This window comes from Camelus bactrianus, chromosome 11, assembly GCF_048773025.1.
Source record: "Camelus bactrianus isolate YW-2024 breed Bactrian camel chromosome 11, ASM4877302v1, whole genome shotgun sequence".
NCBI classification, from domain to species: Eukaryota; Metazoa; Chordata; class Mammalia; order Artiodactyla; family Camelidae; genus Camelus; species Camelus bactrianus.
Genome location: NC_133549.1, coordinates 79,063,060 through 79,076,719, shown reverse-complemented (window position 1 = coordinate 79,076,719; position 13,660 = coordinate 79,063,060).

Here is a 13,660-nt window from a genome sequence, read left to right as displayed (position 1 = left end):
CAAGGCAATTCTACTTCAAGGTGTTTTAACATTTGGAAATAATCCAGTGAGCATATAAATGTGTACATGTGGGGAATTTTATTAAATATATTTATAGTAGCAAAAAATTAGAAACAATGCAGGTCCTTTAGCAAAGGGTTGGGGCAAGAGGAAAGCCACATCCTGGTACCATGCATGCTGCTGTAACTCTGTGTGGATTCATGACCATGCTTTATTAAGTTCAGAATTCAAGTGATGAAAAAAATATGTTTTGTAAGATCCCATTTGGGTGAATATATATCATATATTAAATGTAAATATGTATGTTGAAAATGTTTGGAATTATATATACCTAATTGAAACTAGTTACTATCCCAAACTTTTAGAAGTTTTGAGGAATTTTTTTTAACTTTCAGAATGGTTAGACATCTTCTTTATGATATATTATCATTTTTATCAGAAAGAAATAAACACAGTCAGTTTTAGAGGGAGAGGAGGGAAATAAAGACAGTCTCCCCAGCATTAGCCTCCCTGACTCAAGAGGACAGAGCACTGTGTTGGTTCAGAGCAGTTGGGTCAGTGTTAAAGCCATGAGGCCAGATAGCTAACCAGGCATCTCATTGGTGCCAGATCAAGACTAGCCATTTGAAGCCCAAGTCATCACTTTTGGAAGGTTTCCTCTCACTTAACTATGTTTGGATAATGACCCTGTGTAGGTTCAACTCATTCATTTACTTAGAGGTACTTTTTATAACTGGTTTACCTTGGAGTGGTCATCAGGAAGTCACATAACTTAAAGTGAGACATCCTTTGCTAAGCTTTTCTAAGGCTTTTATGACTAACATGAGCATTTAGTAACACTTATTTTAGATTTTCCAGCCTAAAATGATTGCTCTAATGTAAAAATCTTGGGTCTTGAACACACTCTGTCTATTGATAAAGTAAACCCCAATTCATGTCTTCATTCATTAATTCACCCAATATTCTGCTAGTTTGCTTTTGTGTCTGATGCTGTTAGGAGATGCAACGGTGTTATGGGTTGAATTGTGGCCACTCCCAACCCGAATTCATATGTTTAAGTCCTAACTCCAAGTACCCCAGAATATGACCTTATTTGGATAGAGACTTGACAGAATTCATTAGCTTAAGGTGAGGTCATTAAAGTGGGCCCTAATCTAATGTGACTTATGTACTTATAAAAAGGGGAAATTTGGAGACAGACATACACACAAGGAAAATGCCACGTGAACATGAAAACCGCCATCTACCAGCCAAGCAGAGAGGCCTGTAACCAACCCTGTTCACACCTTGATTTCAGACTTCTAGCTTCCAGAACTATGAGACAATACATTTTTGTTGTTCACGCCACTCAGTTTGGGATGCTTTGCTATGGCAGCCCTGGGAAGCCAGTACAGACCAGGTGTGGTTCTCACCATCAGGAAGCTTCCTGCTCAGTCGGGGAGAAGATAGCACATGATCTGCTCATGTGCTATCTTCTGCAGGGGGAGGGCCAGGCAGGTGTCCTGGCCAAACCACTGTCCAGCTCTCTGAAGGATGGACTCTGGGTTTCAGTCTGGCCACACATTTATATGTATTACTCTTCAACTAAAATGCAGTGGAAACCACCTTCACTCCAGGTATCGAAGAGGAAGACCCTGAAGACATCATCACTTTATGATTAAAAATTAAATTGAGAAAACGATTATTCCTCAAGGACTGGGGGAAGGATTCAGCCAGAGCAGCGTGGAACAAGTTCCCTGAGCCCCCTCTCCTGGAGCTCCTATTACACACCTATACATCCCTGTTAGAGCACAGACACGTGTAAAGCAAACCCAAAGACAACCAGGGAACCTCCATTCAGTGGCTTCCCTGTGAGGGTGTTGGTAAAGGACACTGTCCCTGGTTCTGCACAGTGAGTGCTCATCTGGAGGCCAGAGGGACATGTGTCTCAAGTCTCAGCAGCATAAACTGAAGTGTGCCTCTGGGGGAGCTGTCATGGTTTGTTTATATTAAGGGCGCTGTAAATCATGTTGCATGACTGTGTTTTCCTCCTTTTATGAGCTGCTTAGAACCTCAGAAATACCTTTGAGAAACCTTTGGCAAATGGATGGGACCTTGAAGTGCATATTCCATGATTCATCTTATTCTATTGTCTTCACCCACACTTTTATTTTAGCCCATTTCCGTTTTCATAAATGCCTCCTGTAATTGTTTACATGAAGAGAGGCATGATATTTAAAATTAAATAGACCAGTTAATTGACTTTGGTAATCACTCAAAATATTTTGTTCAGTTATTAAAAATGGTACAGCACCATGATCTTTAATATTTTGTTTATTTCATTTAATGTTAAGAAAAGGAAAGCCCAGGATGGACTTCTTTTTCCAGCAAGGTCCCCATCAGCCTTTGATGTGAAACAAACTAGGAGCAGTTTCAGGAGCCCATGAGAATAACTCTGATGACACTCCAAGGAGAAGAACCAGGCTGCGGTCAGGGGCACTCCTGAGCCCAGAGCAGGGGCATCTGGCAAAATGTCCTCACCCCTGTCTCCAGAAGTCTCATCTCATTATAGAATCAGGCTCTTCAAAGATAAGGATTTTATCATCAAAGTCATGCCCGGGGATTTGCAAACCAAAAACACAAGTTAATTGCCCCCATCCCCACTCTAAGTGACAGTGATGAGACAGAGGTAGGATGAATGTAGTAGGCACTCCACCAAAAGGGGATGAAACTGAAACAGAGGGACAACACAACTACCAAAATCCAGCTGGGCTCCTACAGAGCCCCCAGCTGTGGGGGGTCAGGGACATCCCTGATTAGAGGCTGGTTCTTTATCCTGGAAGTGGCTCCTGATTCACTGTCCTTGCAAGCTCTTGGATCCACTCTCTTTGAGATGCTTCTTTTTCTATAAGAAATGGCCATGTTTGCAGCTGAGTAGCTTTCTCCTCTTGATTCCTGCCTGGAGATGTTTGGGAACCCAGAGGACTTTTTGCACAGGTTTCATAATCTTAGTCCTTGCCACAGCAATGCCATCATTTAGATCCCCCGAATAAATCTCCTCATTGAGACAAATTAAACAACACATACAATATAAGAAACATCTTTTCAAATGTAAAGCTGAGCTAGCACAGAATTATACTAAATTTATTATGATTTATTAGAATAAATACTAAATACTAAATAAAAAGGATACTAAATTTTAAAAGCAAAATGGGGTAGAGCATCTTGGAAAGAGCTCATGCAAATAGAGTCCTCAAATTCATGCGTCATTAGCTTCACGGTAAATGTGCTGCTAGAAAGTAGTAAGCCTAGAAAAAGTATATTAAAGGTATCATGTGAGATGCCAATAAAGATATTAATACACTTCAGGCATACTTAAATATGCATATTGAAATAGCTAAGATAAACACCTGTAGACCAGGCACAGGATACCCTTGAAACAAGTAGAGGGAAAACAGTAGAATCAGATTTTAAGGCATTCCAACCAAATTAAGGCACAAAAGGAGAAGATAAAAAAGAAAAAAAGAATGAGTAAGTAGAAATTGCATAGTAAGATTGCAGGCATAAATTCTAATCACACTAGATATACATGGACAAAAACCTTGCTTAAAAATATGAGGACCGTCAGTCTGAGTATCAAAGAAAAAACAAATTCAACTATGATGTTTGCAAGAGATAACTGTAAAACCTAAAAACACAGAATAATTTACATTAAAAATGGAATAAAATGTATTAGGGAAAGAAGAACCTGAAAAGAAAATTCTGAACTTACATGCTACTAATAGCAACCTCAAATATACATAAAGCAAGAATTGGCAGAACAAGGAGAAATTGACTAATCTATCTCATAAAAGGAATGTTTTAACATAACATCTTTAAGTAATTGATACAACAAGCAGCTAGCATATCTAACAAATGAGAATATACACTTCTCATATAGGAAACATTTACAAAATTTGATCACATTTTTTTTTGATCAAAGTACAGTCAAGTTAAGCTATCCTCAACAAATTTTTTAAAAATTTGTATCATATAGACCACATATTCAGCTCACAACATTATTAAATTAGAAATAAGTAATAAAAACAGTAACTTAAAATATACTTAAACATTTTTTAAAATTATAAAGACATATTTCTAAATAATTCATGGGACAAAAAAGAAAAACAGAAGTGAGAAAATATTTATCAATGAATCTAATAAAAATACTATGTATTATCTTCACGGTACCTAGAAGGAAATTTATAGCCCAAAATACTTACGGTTTTAAAGAAGTTTCAAAATTAATGACTTAAATATCCAAAAGATGAAATTGGAAAAATAACAGCAAAGAAATATAGAAGGAAGAAAACAAATATAAGGACAGAAGTGAATGACATAAAAACAAACATAAAAATGGATAGGCAATATTTAAATCGATTATTTGAAAATATTAATAAAGAAGAAAAGCATGGGAGAAGAGTAATCGAGAAAAAGAAGTAAAGCACAACAAAATCCTGAATGGAAAGGAATTTAAGGGTTAAGGAATATAACTAAATATTGCAGAAATTAGAGTAATAAAGAAATACTAAGAAGAATAATATTGAGATAGATACATATCGGCAAAATGCAAGGTATTAAAATTGTTTCAAGGTGAAAATGTAAAAACCTTATTAGTTGCTAGAATCCGTCGGTGAAGGAAACACCAGACCCAAATGGCCTTAGGGCTGATTTCCATCAAACATCAAAGACCAGATGATTCTACTTCACATATACTCTTCCAAGGAGTTGAAAACGTAAAAGTGCATACTAACTCGTTTTACGAGGCTGTCTTACCCCTGATGCTGAGACCAGGCAAGGAACTGCCTGAACACAAGGAGACTAAAGCGACGGCTCAATTTCCCTTGTAAATAGAAATGACAGCTCCTAAACAAAATACTCTAAAGAACTCAAAATACTTTAAAGCAAAAGGTGTAAAGAATCACACATCATGGCCACTTTGCGATTATCCCAGGAACACAAAAATTGATCTAATTTTTAAATCATTTAATGTTATTCATCATATCAGCAGATTAAAGAAGCAAGACCTCTACTCATGCTTACAGATACAAAGATCTGTTCAATAAAATTCGATGCCCATTCATGATTGAAAAACAAGACCAAAAAAAAAAAAAAAAAAAGAAAGAAAAAATCCAAAACCTTGTAAAAAGCGAAGAATGAGAAGAAATTTTCTTTAATTTGATAATGGGCACATAACAAAACCTATAACAAAATGTATGTAGAGGTGATGAAGACATTCTCGTTAAGATCAGAAAAATGACAAGAATGTCTGCTTTCACCTTTTCTATTCAGTAATACTGAAGGGCTTAGCCAGTGCAATAAGAAGACAAAAAAGAAAGGGAGGTTGAAGCAATTAAAAAGCAACAATCAAAGCTGTCATTATTTGCAAATGTTAAGACTTTCTACATAGAAAACCCCAAAGAACCAACAGGTGTATTTTTTAAATTAATAGAAGAATTTACCGTATTTGTTGGATTGAAAAAAAATCAATACACAAGAGTCAACTGCATTTCTAAACACCAGCAATGTGCAATTATAAAATGTACGTTTGTTTCAAAGATATGATACTGAAAACTATACAGAAAAGCCAAAGATGATTAAGGCAATATTCAGGGTGACATTACTTGGAGGGAGTAAGGGAACTGCATTTGGGGAGTGGCACACAGGGGGTTCCTAACGTACTTGTAAAGGTCTGTTTCTTAAGCTGAGTGGTAGATTCTATTTTTCTTGTTTCAAATGTACAGATATTCTTTCTACACTCTTTTTAGTGTTATGATTTATTTTTGCAGTATTTTATTATTTTAAAAAGGAGCATATACTCCTTTTACGTGCAATATTGTTTGTAATTATATTTTATTATTAAAAAAAGTAGGGCGTCATATATCTGGCATATTACCATCGGGTTAGGTGTGGTACCACATGTGTGGTAGCAGTGGTGGGGGCTGTAAACAGCCAATGAGAAAGCTGGAAGGATTTAAGTTGGAGGAAGATATTGAAAAGCTCTGGATCTCAGACACCACAGTAAAGAATTTTTACTCTTTTCCAAAGGCCTAGCTGTGTATTCTATCTAGAAATTGACACATTGTAACTGACTATACATCAATAGGAAGGAAGGAAGGAAGGAAGGAAGGAAGGAAGGAAGGAAGGAAGGAAGGAAGGAAAGAAGGAAGGAAGGAAAGAAAGAAAGAAAGAAAGAAAGAAAGAAAGAAAGAAAGAAAGAAAGAAAGAAAGAAAGAAAGAAAGAAAGAAAGAAAGAAAGAAAGAAAGAAAGAAAGAAAGAAAGAAAGAAAGAAAGAAAAGAAAGAAAGAAAGAAAGAAAGAAAGAAAGAAAGAAGCGAAGGAAGGAAGGAGGGAAGAAGCGAAGGAAGGAAGGAGGGAAGAGAAAATACGAGAAAGTGATTGTGTCAATTATATCTATGTTTTAGGAAGGTAATTAACAAAGCACTAGGATGATCATTTCAGACTTTTAAGAATGACTTTCTATACAGCTTGACCTACTTTGATGATTTTCTGGAAGTTGACGACTTCTCCCCTTGCTCTCCAGGAGCATTTCAGTGTCGGGTGTCCGAGCACTGCTGCTACGGGATGTCCTGTAATGCTAGGCACAACCAGAATTCCTCCTGGTGCTTTAGCAAAAAGCTAATCAGATGAGATATTCTTGAGGACAACACTTGTTCTAGCTCTCAGCAGGCAGAGACAGACCCCCTGGCCCACCCAGCAGCCCCCGGTAGAGACAAGCTGTGACTTGCTTTAGGATTCTCTCTGGCACCTCGTCCCTGGCTTGTCTCTCCATCCCTACATCTGTCCAGACTCTGACCTCTTGGGGAGATCTTTCTCCTCCAGCCCCCATCTTTGCTTTTTGAATGAAAACAGATTTGTTCCCACTATCTTGACCCGCCACACTGTGTCTCACACACTGTTCTCTGTTCCCCTGTATCTATTCTGACCTTGCTTGTCATTCTTCTTTCTGGAAGAAGCCCAGATCCCCAAGTTCCCAGCTCTGAGTCACTGGCATAACCAGCATTCCCTGGCCAGGCCTGCTCAAGTCCACCCACGGTCTCAGCTCCCCTGTCATTAAGATAAAGCCTTCGGCCTTGATCAGTGTGGCTTATCTCCTTAGTGTTGAAATAGGTCCTTACAGTGTTTGGCTTCGATCACAGGTTGAAAATAGGCAGGTTGCAGCCATTAGTGTGGTTGTGAAATCATTTTGGTAGGTCATAACCAGCATTATATCTTTAACAGAATAGAATTCTATTTTTAAATAGAGTGGAATCGCCAAGATCAAGTTGCCTGACACATGGTAACAGTAAGTACTGATTCTTATACTTCCATTACCTTTATGTGACGAGTTTGAATGCTGTTAACGGACTAATTTGTGTCCCTCAAAATTCGTACTCTGAAGCCCAAACAGCCAGTATTTCAGAATGTGACTGTATTTTGGAGATGGGACCTTGAAAGTGGTGATTAAGTGAGGCCATTAAGGTGGGCCCTAATCCAACCTGCCTGCGGTCTATAAGAAGAGGAAACCTGGCTTCCCAAGGAGGCACCGGGGCACACGTGCACAGAGGAGAGACCATGTGGGGACACAGCAGGGAGGCAGCCATCCACGAGCCGAGGAGAGAGGCTGCAGAGAAACCAACCCTGCCGACACTTTGATCTTGGACTACTTTAGCCTCCAGAACCGTGTGAAATAAATTTCTGTCCCCAAAGTCCCCCATCTGGCATTTCATTACAACAGCCCTAGCAAACTAACACAGATATACAATTCTTCACAATGGATTCAGTCAGAAAAGTTAGTCACTGGCAGGGATTATCTCTAAGGGACCCTCAAAATTTGAAAGTCCTTGGAGGTTGGTAGAATAAAAGCCTGTTCTTCTGTTTCTAAGGAAGCTTCCCTGGGGTTCTTCCTTATCCATCAGCATCCCCCGTGAGTGTGCCCGTGCAATGTTCGCAGGGTAGAGCAGAGGCCTGTGGAGGGCCTCTGAGCATCTTCGAAAGCCTGTAGCTGTGGCTCTCATCATGAAGATGGAAACACACAAAGCACACGGGAACCAGCCATGGGGGTCCAGGAGCCAGTCAGTATTTGGCAGCAGAGAGTTAAAAAAAACACCTAGACTTTTGAAACGTTCGGGGCCAGGTGTTCCGAGGCAGTAGGTGTTTCTGGATCCTGCTCCTTTTCCTTCCATCGGTCCACCCCTGAGCACCATCCCAACATAAATGAGGGAGAGTCCTGCCCTAGCAGAGTCCGCCCCATCCTGGCTGGAGCCTCGGCACGTTCAGGGCAGCGGATTCCAAAGGAGAGTCTATAAACGCGGTCCCCAGTGCGCCGTTTAATGACGACCTCGCCTTGGCAGGTCTGTTTGGAGTATCCAAGAGTCTCACTCCCATAGTCGCTGTGTAACCTCCAGTGCCGGCCGCTAAAGAGTTTTCTGGGTCCAAAAATAATCTCTAAATGATGGTTAGCACGACCCTGGCATAATTCATCCTCTCCAAATAAATGAAAGGGAGCTCATGCCCAGCTCCTGGCACAGCCACAGAGCAGGCCTTGGAAGACGAGGTGGCCGTGACTTCAGTCCTTGGCAGAGGGCTGCGGGCTGGGTGGGGAGCCAGGCCAGCAGCAGGAACACGGGCACAAGATGCCTGGCATGGCCATTTCCTTCTGGCTGGGGCCAGGGAACAGTCCGAAGCTCCCCTGCCCACACAGAGCTCCGGGTGTCTGTCACCTGAAGTGGCCATATCACCATCCCTAGGTATCACCAGGGTTTCACTTTTCCATGAGCCTCCTGATGTGTACTTGAGCGCCAGGGAGCATTGACCTGGTTGATGGAGTTGATCTTTAATTGTGAGACAAGCATCCCTCCCTGTCCTGACTTGGGCTTCTCCTTGAGTCCAGGGAGACACCGAAGATCCCTGCACATGATTCCGCCCTTCACATATTCTCACTCAAGGCTGATTCTCAGGACTAGAGATGCATTCTTTTGTGCCAAGAGAGGGATGCTGTTGGCCTCTGCACGCCAGATTTCTTCACATGCCCCCTTTTCCCAATCATCCAGGGCTCTGAATCTGGAGCATTTTGAGGCTGGGAGTAGATGGAGGATGGAGTCTGCAATGGAACAGAAGGAGGTTGTTCAGCATCCTCAGTGTGGAGTTAATCTTTCCAACAGCCCAGGAAGTTACAATGAATGTACCCACTTTGCAGATGAGAAAACAAAGTCCTAGAGTTCAGATAACTGGCTCCAGGTCATGCAGGTCATGTGAGGCATTCAAATACAGCTTATTTTGGTTGGAATCTATGATCTTTACACCTTTCCTCATGCTGAAGCTGGAAAATACATAATTGGTCTTGAGAGAGGCAGGTAGGAATGGAGCCAGGGCCCAAGGATGACAATGAAGGGGATGGGAAGTCTTCAGGGGTTTCCCCAGAGTGGTGGGGGGTGGAGCATGAAAGGTGGGTTTGTGGCCAACTGCAGGTTTGTGGGGTCAGTTCTGACCTCATCCTTCGCTTGACTTCTGAGGTGGAACCATGTGGTGGAAACCTCAGTGCCCAGGGTCAGGCCCATGGTCAGGTTCCGCATCACACTCGCTGGCTGAGTGACTCTGGGCCAGTCGTTGGACCTCTCGGTGCCTGTTTCCTCCTCCTCTGTTTCTCACCGCTGCTGGGGGGATTCAGCCCTGCGCCGGGCATCGCTTTCCCTTACCCCACACGTGTAGACAGCGTGTGCATATGGGCTTCTCACTCTCCGCTTAGGACATTTGGAGGTGTTGAAGTCAAATGGAAAATGTATGCTTCCTCCACAGAGCTCTCCTTGTTTGAATGAACTGAATCTTTATTTTTCTTTTACAAGCAAAGAGGGTTTTAGTAATTTGTGCCAGACCATTTAATATATTCTTAGGTTTCCGCAGTGCTCTTGTTTCACTTAATTTTCTGGACTTCCAAGAAAGTTTTAGGACTTGGTTTGGTGGAAGACCTTGAAGGGGCTGAGAGGGTAAGAAAAATGAGAAGCAGTTTCTTCATAGCAAAACTCCAGTTTAAGGATCTCACCAAGAAATAAGTATAATTAGATATATGTAGGAGTTTTTCTCAAAAATCATGATCTTGGCTCTTTCTGGCAAAGTTAGATGAGTAAGAAGTCAAGCCAGGGATTCAAAGACACACTGCACAGCTTTGCTTGATTTAATTGGGGTCTTTCATCAGCAGTTAAAGCCATGGAGAGTGAGGGAAAAGATGCTTTTGAAGGACTATTTGCTGAAACTCACCTGAGTATGCCAGAACCCTAGCGGGCATGGTTTTTCCACTAAGAGCCAAGCTCATGAGTCAGGATTGCTCTTCCAGGTGAGAACGCCAAAGCACAGGAAGCTCTTGTGACTTGCCTGAGTTTCCAGAGCAGGTGAGAGGAGTCTAACAGACCTAGAAGATTCCAAAAGCCTTCATTGCAGCTATTTGTGGGTAAGGGGAAAGATGGAGGTAGGAGAAGAGAAAGGGGAACAGAGGGAAGGGGAGAGTGGGGGAGAAAATCGGGGACAGGGAGAGAGAGGGAAGATGGGAGAAAGATAAGAAGGGACCGATGGAATTAAATCATGCTGGGATGGGTACGGAGCCCAAGGAATCTTAGCTTTCTCATCCCAATAGTTACCTCACAACATTGCTTCAGAGGATAAGTGATAAAATGGTGATGCGATAGAGAAATGCTTCTCTGTGCAGACTTGAGGTGGGACAGTGAGCTCTGCTGTGTGACCTTGAACAGGTTTCTACCCTTCTCTCTGAGCATCAGTTTTCCCACTCAAGGAACAGGGGCTCAGAATAGCCCCACCTCAGAGACGTGCTAAGAAGCTGACACTTGCTGGGTAACCCAGCAGAGACACAATTCCACATTTGTGATTAAGGGTATGATGCCTATTGAGAATTTAAACATACAATGCGAATAAACATTACTGCTACAATTTGCATGAAATAGATGCATACAAGGAAGGAGTTGCATGTTAGTCAAGGAAATGAGATAGTGATCGGAGATCCCTGGAGAGAGTGTGGCTGCTGCGTGGACAGGGCCCTCCAACACCTCGAACAGAAATAAGCACAGCCCTTGTCCTGGGTACCCTGGGAGCTCTCAGTGGCGCATGCTGGAAAATTCTCCCCACCCAGCCTGAGCCTGCTCACCTTCTCCTCCACCTAGAGCTGCCAGATAAATTAAAAGGATGACTAGTTAAATGTGATTTCAGGTAAGTAATAAATACCTTTTTAGTTTAAGTATAGCCCCATGAAATATTTGGGAAATCCATATACTAAAAAAAAAAAAAAAAAAAAGTCATTTATCTGAAATTCAAATGCAAACAACATCCTATCTTTTCATTTGCTAGATACAGAAAACCCTGCCTCCCGGGAGTAAAGCAACTTGAGACTCCACTGACTTTTTGGGGAAAATTTCCTTTCTGATTATGAAAATAATATATGCCAGTTGTATCATCCAGGAAACACTAAAACACAGGGAAAAGGAAAAGAGTAATTCATATGCTAATACTATGAACTCATGTTTGAGGGACTCCAATACTCAAAAAATATTTGAAAATTGTAGACTGTTTCCTTGTATTTTACACAGTTGAGATAGTATTTTGTGTACGGACTTTATATTGCTTTGTACCTAATCTCCCTGTCACCAACTCTCCTCCCCATTGAGTTTCGTTACGCAGCATCATCTCCTTCCCTTCTTGCTAAAGTAGGTGGTTTTCAATGTGTATATCTGTGCATGACGCTCTGTCCGCACGTCTTCAGATGATCTCTCATGTGGCTTTTAAAAGTATTCCAAGTTATATATTATACAATATTCATGGCAATTGAAAGTGATGACATTTAATATCTCATGGGGACGTTTTTCTAAAGCTCTCAAGGGTGCAGTCAAAGCTTCCCTCCCAAGCCCAGCTCAGTGACCCTGCAGAAAGTCCACCTGCTCCCCCAAGCTGATGTTCCAATAGGAGGAAAGCCACTGCTCAGCCTTCGCTCCTCTCTGGAATCCACAAGCACTCAATTCCGCAGGAGACCATTGGCTTAAAAAAAAAAAAAAAAGATCTAAAAAACAGCGCTTTGTTTTCCAAGGCAGAAGGAACAGACTTTGGAATAGTGTCTTCCTCCTAATAGGCTGGAACATGAGAAGAAGCATTTGCTTCCCCGTTTAGACATTCCTTTGACTAATGGTTCTCAATCCCAGCTGTACACGCAAATCACCGAAGAGGTTTAAAAACTGCCAACCCCTCCACTCCCACCCCAGCCTAGTTTATACTTATCTCTGCGGGAGGGGTCCCAGGATCAGTACCCTTTTCTAGAGTTTTCTGTGTAACTTCAGTGGGAAGATGGGGTCAAGGACACCTGTGTTAGACCTTGAAGCTGTTACAGTGAGTCAAACCCAAAGAGCCTGGAGACAGTAGAGAAATGCCAGGGACCTACCTGCAGCTGGGGGCCTCAAGGTCGCCCTGCCCTTGAGTTCCCTCACTTAAGGAGCAAGTCAGCTGGTCTCAGCAGACACAGTTTCTCTTCAGGGCCTTTTCCAGAATCTTCCCTGAGCTGGGAAAGTGGCATGATCCTCCTGAGGCCCCACACAAGCTCCGCACTTGCCTCAGGTCGCTCCTAACTCCCTGTCTCAGCCTCACCCGCAGCTCATACCTGCCGCCCATCCCAGCACACGGTCTGCCCCTGTCTTCCCACTGCATCCAGGTGCTGAGAACCTCTGGCTAAGAGAGGTAGGGTCTCCCCACTTCCCAAGATTTACCCCACGGGTTCAGAGGACCACCCTGCCCCTCAAGGCTTCTTATAACCCTGGCCCATACTTTGTAGGCAGCCCCTTCATTAAACCCTCATCCAATTACCCAATTTAAATATACCATCTGTTTCCTGCTGGGACCCTGCCCGACCCAGTGACCTAGTCTGGGAGGTCAGGGAAGCTTTCAGAGAAAAGGATGTCTGAGCTCTGAAGAATGAAACTCCAATTGCTCTTTTTTGGGGAGGTGGGAGGGGGAGGTAATTAGATTTATTTATTTATTTATTTTAATGGAAGTACTGGGGATTGAACCCAGGACCTCATGCATGCTAAGCACGTACTCTACCACTGAGCTATACCCTCCCCCTGCCAATTGCTCTTAATGGGTGAATCCAACATGTGTGTTTGGTCAGTAAGCAGGGGGCGGGGTGGAAGGCGGAAGTCCTGGTAAGTTCGAGACTACAGGAAGGGGGGTCACAGCGGGCAGCAGAGGACCCTGTGAAGCCCTCCCCCTCCCAGCCATGCCTGGCCAGGACATCCCTGAGCCTGGGCTCAGTTGTAAGAAAAAAAATGGCAACAATTCTCATTCCTTAAGCACCACAGCAGAGGCCAAGCGTGTCCTGGGTCCACACACCTTCCGGACATGTAGACCCGGATGGAGGAGGCCAGTGTCTGGTGTCCAGGTGATGAGGGATGCTCTCTGAAAGGCCCAGGAAAGCAACAGGAAGGCCAGAACACAAATTTAGGGGATGCTGTGGGAAGCTCTGAACCCCAGGCTTGGGTTTAACTTTGCCTCCCTGAATTGGCGTCTCGGGGAAGTGTGGGTTACAACTAGTCCCATAGGCATAGATTACACATTCCATTTCATAGCCCAGAAGTTTCATTATCTAGATGTA